Raw genomic sequence first — 11,051 nt, 5'->3', positions numbered from 1 at the left:
GATTTGGACGGAAACTTAAACCCAAATACCGAAGCTCTTATCCCCCCTGCTTACAAAGTGTATTTAGTGTGTATTGAAGTATTTTTGCTCTAGCTGTTTTGGTATTTTTGTTCAAGGAAAAATTCCCCCCCAAAACCAATGAACAAGGAGGGGATATATAGGCAAAATTAGGATTTGAAAAAAAATGGGGGGGGGGGGGGGGGGNCCGGTCAAGACCAAGGACCAAATCCAAAATTCAAAAACCAAAACCTTTCACCGATTAAGGAAAACCTACTTTCTCTGAAAATTTCGCCTAATTCCGAAAGAGGAAAGGGCGAACCGATGTCCCAGATCGACTCCAATGTCCTAGCGAGCTACGTGTCTCCATCTAAAGCTTGCAAGGATAATTTTGCGTTCCCTTTTGCTGCTGCGACTACGATTCTGAAAGGGACAGGAGGAAGAAGACAATAAGAGGCGGTGTACTGCCTCTGTTCCTTGCTGTTGTCCGTGTCGTTTGTGGGCTGCTGGAGTTAACGTGCTTCTTGTGAGCATTTGGACTTTTTGCAGACGTTGTAGGAGTTCTGGTTTTTCTTTTAGAATTGGAAGTGGGCCGGGTCAAGGGAAAGGAAGTGGGCTGGAAAATTTGGCAAATTGAGTTGGCTGGGTCGTTTTGGTACTGCTGTTTTTGTATGTTGCTGGAAAGGGTTGGATTTGGCCCAGAAAATGGTCTTTTAATTGGATTGTAAAAAGGGCCAAAATAGAGTTGAATAAAATTGTTAGGCTTGTAACAAATGGGCTAGATTTTGCAAATATAAAATGGATAAATGGATTGCAATAAAGGGTTAGGTAGATGAATTAACAATCTAGCCAAATTGAATTATTTTAGTTAATTCGGCTAGTAATTAAACAAGACGAATTAATATAATTAATTAACGAGCTTCTTAATCTTAACGGGATAAAATAATTAACTTAATAAAAATAACTAATCCAACAACATAGCTATAATTCAAACTAAATTATATTAATAAAGTGTTTTAACGTTAAAAGAATAATAATAATAATAATGAAATTTTTATTTTTTTTTTCAAGATAGTTTTCAAGTATTTATAAAATATATTAGTTACATACGTAACAATATAAGACATATTTATTATTTAAAATATTATAAAAGGTGAATAAAATTCTTAAAATATCTTGAAACATATTTTGAATTTTTATAAAATTAGTTATTTCAAATCGTTTGGAATTAAGGAAGCTCGCAAATTAATTATTACCGTGGAGGGTTGAAATTAGGTGTCAACAACACTAAGAGTAGATTATAATTGAACTAAGGAATATGCAACACACTAGAAATATTGTTCCCCTCTGGCAAACAACTTTTCCCTACATTAGCAACTACAGTTGTATCACCATTAGGAAGACAGACCCTCTTTACTTTTTCAGATGTTACCACAGAAGACTCATCAAGCAGACCTAATTCAGACACTATATGATGAGTAGCTCCTGTATCTATTATCCACTGTTGTGACTTAGAACAAGCTAGAAAAGCACTGTTTATACCTGCGACATTAGCCACATCTGTTGCCTCAGTCTCCTGTGTTGATATACTGCCAGTATGGATCATCTTTAGAATCTGATTATATTGCTCTTGTGTGAAAGTTGCTTTACTTATCTGGCTTATCATAGACATCTGCACTTCAGAATCTTCTTGATCACATGTTCTTGCCTTTACTTGAGAGCATTGTTCACCAGACTGACCAGCCACTACATTATGCAGCATCACTGTCACGCCCCGAGTCTACACCCTGGGCGGGACCGGCACTCAGAGACCATTGCTGGCCCCAAGTGAACCCTTGGCCTAGCTTTCTTAACTCAGTGGAAACCTAACTCAACAGAATAACCTCATCAAAGCAAAGTCATAAGACCACTTAACTGATACACATCTGGCCAACAAGGCACCTCGAGCCTCAAAATAGAATATTTACATATATACATAGATAAGAGACTCAAAACTAACTGACTGACTGTCTATGAAGCCTCTAAAATACTGAGATGGATGTTGGAATAGACCCCGCAACATCCTAATAGAACAAAACTAAGTACACAAAATAATTGAGTCCTCCGAAAAGCAAGGAGGCTCACCACTGACTCTGGAGTGCTCAGCTGGATCAACGACGTGCAGGATGCTGATCTGGGGTACCTGTATCTACATCGTCATAAGATGCAGGCCAACTGGCATCAGTACATGGAATGTATGAGTATGCGAGCTGGAAATTAAGCAACAAAGGCTAGAAGGAAATCTGGAAGAAACTGAAATAGCTTACCTGGCTCAACTCAACTCAACCTGACTGACTTCTTTCAATATAAGGCAAATTTTAAAACAAGTGCGATATAAAGAAAGACTGCTTTAAACATGCTATAAACTCTGTGTGTATACAAAGATACAATAAGCCTGAGATGTATATAGAAATACAAATGAACTGATGTATATAAAATACAATACTTTCTGTGTATGAAAATACAATAACTGTTGTGGGAGTTTCTCTAACCGACAACCATCACATGAGAGCTATAGTGATGATACAACGATCGACCTCACGCTGCCAGAGCATCTTATACCCGGCCAAAGGTATAAGACCTGAACTGCCTAATGGATCCACTAGTCTAATCTGAAAAGGATTCATCTAAAAAGTATGATCCTTTTCTACCCATGGTGACTAACATGGTTCTATGGGGGCTGTGGGTTCTTTGAACGCTCCCCCAATTCGGTGCTCGATACTACTCCCAAAAATGTACTGGCTCTTATGTTTTTAAAACATATGTATTCCTGCTGATATGAGATAATTATTCAAAAACTAGCCCGAAGGCTCTTTTGGAAATCTCAGTTTCCAACTTTGTTTAAATGTAAAAACATTTCTTTAAAACTTCCTTGGGAATACATAGTTCCCTAATAACTTTGAGAAATGAACTCAACTTGGAACTCTTTACTCAACTTGAAACTCTTAACTGAACTTGAAACTCTTGACTTAACTTGACTGGAAACTTGAGCCTTAAATGAAGTTAAAGCATTCAATAAAGACTCTTGAATAACTTTAAAAACTCACTTGAACTTGCTTTTAAACCTTGCTTGACTTGACTCTAACTTCCCTTAACTTTGATCCTAACTCGCCTTGAATTGGATTATGGATTCAAGACATATAATCGCATGTTTATAGATGAGTTCGGGAGGTTTAGAAACACTTTGGGGTGTTGGAAACAACTAGGGAACATAGGTATAACACCTAGGAACATGCATGAGAAAGCATGGAAAGAATGGGAAAACTTGGCGCTCTGAGAGGCGCGGAGCGCCAGACCAAAAACTTCAGAGAGGGCCTACTGGCATACTGAGAGGCGCGCCGCCCCAAGGGGGAAACTTCAGAACCCCTTTTGGGGCGCGCTGGCAGGCGCGACGCGCCGACCCCTAGCCCAGAAAACTCAACTTTTCTCCCTTGTTTCTCCAACTCTAAACCATCCTTACTTCAATGGGTTTAACCCCAAACACTAAGGATCATCAACCTCTCAACATACAATAGATTACAACTCAAATACACAACCCAATCATGTCCCACAACCAACAATAACTTCAACAACACAACTAACAACATCAACAACAACTAACAACTTCAACAACAATTCCAATCTTTTCTCAAATCATAAAAATGAGCTTGGTGTGTGGGGGAAAGGATCACCCAACACTAAAAACTCACATACCTTGAAAGGGATCACCCCCGAAGAAAATCCACGATGATCCTTGACGGAAACTTGTTGATCTCCTCTTTCTTCTCTTCTTCCTCTCCTTCTTCTCTTCTTCTTCTCTTCTTCTTCTCTTCTTCACTCTCAAGAACCCTAACTCTTTATCTTTTAAAATGGGACAAAATGATCCAAAATCAGCCTAACACACAATATAATCCCAAAAGAAATGGCTAGGGAAAAGACCAAAATGCCCTTAAAATTTCCGGACGGATTCCCTGCCAACTGTCCAACTTTCAATGGCCATAACTCGCTCATACGAACTCGGAATCGCACAAACTCGGTGGCGTTGGAAAGGTCATTACACAAGCTTCACAACCATAACTGGAACTACTCCTAACTCATCCTGATCTAGGAGTTACGACTGCTCAAAGTTGGCCAAAAACTCACTGATTTCCACACTCGGCCAAATTTCCAGATTTTTAAATTTTTCCAAAAAAAGACTTTCCAATTTCCAAGCTTTTTCATAGTTATTTCAAATTGCCGGATGTTACAATCACTTTCTATTCTTTGCTTTCTCTTGGTCTTGAAATCAGGAGGGTAGCCAATTAACTTCCAACAATTCTCCCTGATGTGACCCTTTAACTTGCAAAAATCACACTGAACATTATAGTTTTTCTTAAGCCTTTGTCCCTGATTTCTTGAATACATAGCTATTTCATAATCTCGCAACTGTGCACCTGGCCTAACTCCCAATACTCCAGCACTCGTAACTACTGCCTTATGACTTTCATCACTTACAATCATAGCATAAGCTTGATTTACTGAAGGCAAAGGACTCATAAGCAATATTTGACTTCTTGCTTGAAGATATGACTCATTTAATCCCATCAAGAACTGAAACAAATTCAATTTCTGAAGATGGACCACAAAATCTTTAGATTTATCACATTCACAGTTTGGTGCAGGAACAAGTGCTTCAAACTCATCCCACAAATCTTTCAGTTTCGAAAAATATGCACACATAGACATATTTTCTTGAGACAGAGAAGATATATTCTTATGCAGATTAAAGGTTCTCACAGCATCAATTTTATGAAACCTCTCATATAGATCATCCCACACTTCTTTTGCTATAGATGCATACATTATACCCCCAAGCAATTCTTTAGCAACAGAATTCATTATCCAGGACAACACTACTGCATTTACCCTCTCCCAATTGTTCCCAAATTCACTAGGAAACTTATCTTTAGCACAAGTTCCATCTATCAAACCCATTTTATTTCTTCCTAACAAAGCCACTCGCATGGATCTATTCCAGACTGAGTAATTCTCAATACCTGTGAGTTGAAACGATATGAGGATTGAATCCCACCTAGACCAGTCGTTCCTGTGGCTGAACTTTCAGTACCCACCATTGTTTCAATTCTTCATTAACCACCGATGTGGGACTTTTGTCATTCTTTAACATCCCACCTCACGCCCAGTGCTTAGCATCTGGTGCGTGGGCAATTTTGATTTTGGGGGCCCCAATATCGGGTGAGACAGAACCTCGCTCTGATACCATGAAATAGTTCTTAGGAACAATAGTTTCCAGAACTGATTGAAAAGAAAAGAGGAGAAGAGAAGAAGAGAAGAAGAATTATGTATCTTTTTTATTAGAGAAAATATATTCTGGAAAAACTTAAACTTCAATTACATACAAGACTCTCTTATATAGAGAGATACTTTTTCCAAGACTTAACTTCCCAAAAGTTAGTTATAACTAACTTTTGGAACTAACTATTTATTCTTTCTTTCCCTTACTCTCAACAAGTAGTTAAAGATTGTTGGCTGCGTGCTTTAGATATGGCATATGAGGCAGAACATGTCATTAATTCCATTCTTGTTAGAGATAATGCTCTCTTGCATCTCATCTTCTCACTTCCGAATGTCATTGATAAGATCAATCTTATTGTGGCAGAAGTCACCAGTTTACAGCTGGAGGCTAAGAATGGGGATGACCCCCTTGATACAAAGTCTTCCGATGAGCCAATTGAATCAACCTCATCATCTTTTGTTGAGGTAACAGTAGGTCATGAGGAAGAAGAAGCCCGGATCATTGACCAGCTCCTTGATGAACATGAATCCGAGCTTGATCTCATTTCAATTGTCGGAATGCCAGGACTCGGTAAAACTACTCTAGCCAACAAAGTGTATAACAATACATTAGTTGCTAGTCATTTCAATGTTCGTGCTTGGTGCACTGTTTCCCAAAAGTATAACAAGTCAAAGGTGTTGTGGGAGATTCTTCAGCAAATTACTTCCTTGGAAAAAAAAGAAAGTGAGGATGACCTTGCTAAAAAACAACGAAGAGTAGTAGAAAGTGAGGAAGACCTTGCTGAAAATCTACGAGTAGCACTATACGATAAAAGGTACCTCATCGTTTTGGATGATGTGTGGGATATTGCAACAGGGGAGATGTTAATAGCATGTTTTCCAAAGATTGAGAGAGGAAATAGAGTTATCTTAACTAGCCGAAGTAGTGAGGTAGGTTTGAAAGTTAAAAGCCGTAGTGATCCTCTCCACCTTCAACTTTTCACACTGGGAAAAAGTTGGGAGTTATTCAAAAAAAGGGTATTTGGAGAGGGAAGCTGCCCTGCTGAACTGTCGGATGTTGGACACCAAATAGTTGACAAATGTCAAGGGCTTCCTTTGGCTGTTGTTTTGATTGCTGGAGTAATTGTTAGAGGAAAGAAAAAGGAAAAGGATTTGTGGCTTAAAATTCAGCATAATCTAGATTCCTTTGTTTCTGCCAACAACAATTTAGAGATGATGAAGGTTATGCAATTAAGTTATGACCATTTACCATACCACCTGAAGCCGTTGTTGCTTTACTTTGCAAGATCTCGAAAGAGCAAACGAACTCCAGTCTCTAAGTTGATGCAGTTGTGGATGGCTGGAGGGTTGGTGGATCATGATATCCCATCCAAGTATAGTTTAGAGGAAGCAACTCAAAGAAACTTGGATGCTTTAGTTTCCAGTAGCCTGATAATTGTGGATCATATGTTCTACAAGAAGAATATGCCTTTTTCTGTTAGGATCAAGGTTTGCTATGTGCATGATGTTGTGCACGATTTTTGTTCAGAAAAGGCCAAAAAGGAAAAGTTTTACAAGTTAATGAATTCAGGTGCTCGATTTCATGCTTCGGATTTCCTACACCATCGTCTAACCATTCATTCTGATGACTGCCAACTCCACAAAAGATGTGCTTTGTTCAATTATAATAAGTGTTCAGCTGGTAGTAAGCATCTTATATCTTTGAAAGTTAGCGGTTTGCTTCTTAATTACAGCTATATCTGTCATACAAGACCCTTTGGACTTGCTAGAGTGTTGCAACTGGATAGCATTATTCTGGAAGATTCTTTAAGGGAAGAAATAGGCTCCCTATTTCATTTGAGGTTCTTAAGGATTAAAACTCAAGAGTTAAAAGCTATCCCAGTGTCGTGGTTGAACCTCCAGAATCTGGAAACTCTGTTGATCAATACTGGATATTCAAACTGTCAAAACTGAAACATGTGAAAATTGACAGGAGTTCTTTCTTTGAAGAGGAAGAGGAAATGGATGCGGACGATATTATGCATGAACCAAGTAGAATATTGGAAGCTGAGAATTCAAAGTTAGTAGACTTGACAACCTTATCTGAAGTTGATATCTCATATACTGAAGCCATGAGTGATGTTCTGGAGAAGTTCCCGAATCTTCAGCACCTTCATTGCCACATCAAGGAACCAACAGATCCTCTTACAAACGGCGATTGGTTTCCCAAGTTTGATGTCCTTAATAAACTTGAATCACTCATTGTAATGAACAAGAATGTTGGCTCTCCCGAGTTAACAGACAAAATCCGACAACCCAATGAATATTACTTCCCTAACAGCTTGAAAGAGTTACGGTTGTCTGGTTTTCTCCTGAGACCTGATTTGTTGTCATTAATCGCGGCATTGCCTGAGCTTGAAATTCTGGAGTTTATTGACTGTGAATTCGTAGAGGACAAGTGGGACGCAAGTGAGGACATCTATCAAAGTCTTAAGACTTTTTCTATGCAAATGGTCAATCATTCGGAATGGCAAGTTGATATGGAAACCTTTCCCAAGCTTGAGGAATTAAGATTAGAACATTGTTACAGAGCTTACGGAGATCCCTTCTGCATTTATAGATATACACACTTTAAAGTTCATTCATTTGACTAATAATAAGCGTGAGCTTGGAGATTCAGCCATTGAGTTTAAGAAACAGATAGTAGATTTCACAGGAGAGTACAGACTTCAAGTCCATATAGAAGATGTGTATGAAGAAGAAGATGAAGAAGAGGTAATTAATTCTTACATCTTCACCCCTACATATATACTTCATTTAATTTGACATACTATATATAATTTGCAGAATGCCCAAAGGACTCAGGGATAGAACAACAATGAAGAAAGAAACAATGCAACGAATGCATTAGCAGTCTCACTTCATCTGATTATTGCTTCCAATAAACAAACTAGTTACTGGTTTTTTTCATTGCTGGTTCTGGACATATTTTAATTTAATGTGTTGTGTGTTTTCTTTCCTGTTTTTTGCTAGTTATGAATCTTATTTCGTATGTAATCTCTCATATAAGATTCTAGTTTTTCAATTGGAAGGTTTCAATGCCAAACTGTGAATCAATATATGTCCCATTTGGCCTGAATCTGATGAAGAATAGTCATCAATGGACAATTCCCCCTTTTTTTTAAGAACATGAAAAAGCCAACTATCCCTTTCTTTTTTAAGAATATGGACAGTTAGATGACTACTGCCAACAAGCATTGTGATGGAGTGGCAGTACTCTTTGACCCTTAATTAGAGGTCTCGCGTTCGAGCCCTACCGGATATAGAGTCCCTTTTGTTAGGGAATGAGGGTTAAATGTCCTGTTTTTACCCTTATTATTATTATTATTATTAGGTAAATAATTATTTCTGACTTCTTTTTATTTTCTGTACCTTCTGATTAAAAAAAAAAGTGACTGTTGATATATTAAATGTAGTAGTTACTACTACTGAACACTGCTACTTTTTGTTGATTCTTTTATCTTTGGCCAGCCATTTGGTCACAGTAAATACAATTCTCTTTTCAGTGTTTAAGCACTGCCATATTTTTGATAGAATATAGAAATATATTAACTCCGACAAATTAAAGTCAATTGTATGAGATGACTCTGGAGCTTTAAAAAAAATCTGTCTAATATCTCCCTTCATTTGTTCAATTTCTTGCAACAAGTCTGGACCTGAAAAATCTGCTTCATCGATATTTTTCTCAGAGCTCACCAGAATAGATATCTTCCTTGTAAGTAGTCCAACATGTGCCAACATATCATTCAATTTGTCATGATAGATAAAGCGCTTTGGTATGTCGGTGAGAAAGATCAATAGGAACTCAATCATGACATTAATGCTTTGAGTTGGAGCATAATTGACACCTTCCATGCGTCCTTGGAGAGGATACAGATAATTTTGAATAATCCTTGGAGATGCTTTTAGGATTTTCTTAACAAACCCTTCTAGTTCTTGAGTTGACGTTGATTCTTTGATGAGCTTAGAAGTAGAAATGTATAGAACCTCCAGCTCAAGAGGAATTATGTCGAGGAGTATAGAAGTGATGATGGAAGAGCATTGAGAGACTTCCTCTATCAAGAAAGTCCAACGTTCAAAACAGAATTGGTAGCGAGGATATATAGAGATATTGAGTAGTTGTTTTGTTGGCGACGAGGATAGGATAGAAATCTCCGAGATGTCTGAATACTTGCCGAAGAATGTTGTAGTCACTCATAAGTGGGAGAAGCAAATAAGAATTATACTTTGGTAGATCATTGAGGTGTCTGAAGAGATATTCAAACATTTTTTCAATCTCTGTCACCATGCCTGCATTCTTCAAACTCAAATAAATCGTCATTTCATCCACCAAGCAATCCCTAAGACTAACCATGTTGTATTTGGCCATACTCAATTCATCTTCATTGAAAACTGACCCAGCCAGACATTCGTACATGAAAATATTCTGGATATCTTGTCATAAAACTCATCCAAACTCGAATCCCCAAACAGGACAAATGCTCTTAGGAATCTCAAATCCATTCTTAGCTTTTCAATGTCATCCAATTTTGAAGCAATGAATTCTTCTTCTTCATTCTGTATTTTCTTCAAGCGATTCATAAAAATCATCAATAAGATTGTTGATTCTTCTTCTTTCTTCCTCAAATGGCAACTGCTAAAAAACAAAAAAAAAAAAGAACATAAATTGGGGATAAAAATATGTTTTTTCATTAACTTTTAAAATTAAATTAAGGCGGAATGACCTGGAGACCCTTGTACTTGACTCTGTTTATAAGTTAGACCCTTGTACTTTGACTTTACCAAATGGACCCTTAAACTCATTCAAACACAATATTTTAAACCTCTTTCTCATCTGCTATGTGTGCGTGTAATTAATACACTCATTTTACACATAAAATACCACACCATTTTTTAATGACACGTCATTATTATTATTATTTTTCCAATGACACATCAGAAATTAAATTTTAAAATAAATAATATTAAAAAATAAAAAGTGCAATTTTCTCTCTCTCTTTCCCCCCTTCCTACTTCATTCTTCATTGGCATAATACATAAATATGTCATTTAACTTGGCTTCAAATCACATTTATGTCCTTCAACTTTCGGTGTGCACAAGTAGGCACTTAAATTTGTATAAAGTTGAACAAATAGACACACATGTCCTACTTGACATCCTGCATGTCATTTTTTATCCTACGTGTATTATGCCATGTAGTACTCATGTGTTTACTTGTTCAACTTTATACAAGTTTAAGGGCCTACTTGTGCATACCCAAAGTTGAAGGACATAAACGTAAAATGAGACCAAGTTAAAGGGACATTTATGTATTATTCCTTCTTCATTCCCACCCACCCTCTACGCCTCACCCCAAAAATAAAAAAAAACCCATCATTTTCATCTTTCTTCACAGTTCACACTCAAAAAATTTCTCAATCATTAAATATGATAGATTGTAATTAGCTCTTGCACATGCTTTTTGATTTGATAAAAAAAGAATCAAGAAATCTTCAAGTTGGGAAATATATGTGTATATATATATATATATATATATATATATATAAGTAAATTCAAGCAATAGATCTTAAATTTATGAAAATGTTGAATGATATATTTTCTTGCAAAAGCTTTTTTTAATTTTATATTTGATGATTATGGTGATGGGGTGTACGTCAAAGAAAAAGAATAGAAAAGGGGTGGGGGTGGGGAGGGGGGGGGC

The 11,051-nt window shown here is 37.1% G+C and overlaps 1 pseudogene; it reads right to left on the bottom strand.

Moving 5' to 3' along the window:
- The window catches only part of LOC125856257 (putative late blight resistance protein homolog R1A-3), a 41,498-nt pseudogene that overhangs the window by 24,905 nt on the left and 5,542 nt on the right, over nucleotides 1–11,051 (bottom strand).

This window comes from Solanum stenotomum, chromosome 2 (genome assembly GCF_019186545.1).
Source record: "Solanum stenotomum isolate F172 chromosome 2, ASM1918654v1, whole genome shotgun sequence".
NCBI lineage: Eukaryota > Viridiplantae > Streptophyta > Magnoliopsida > Solanales > Solanaceae > Solanum > Solanum stenotomum.
Note: the sequence above shows the minus strand (reverse complement) of the source record. Positions and strands in the feature narration are given on the sequence as shown.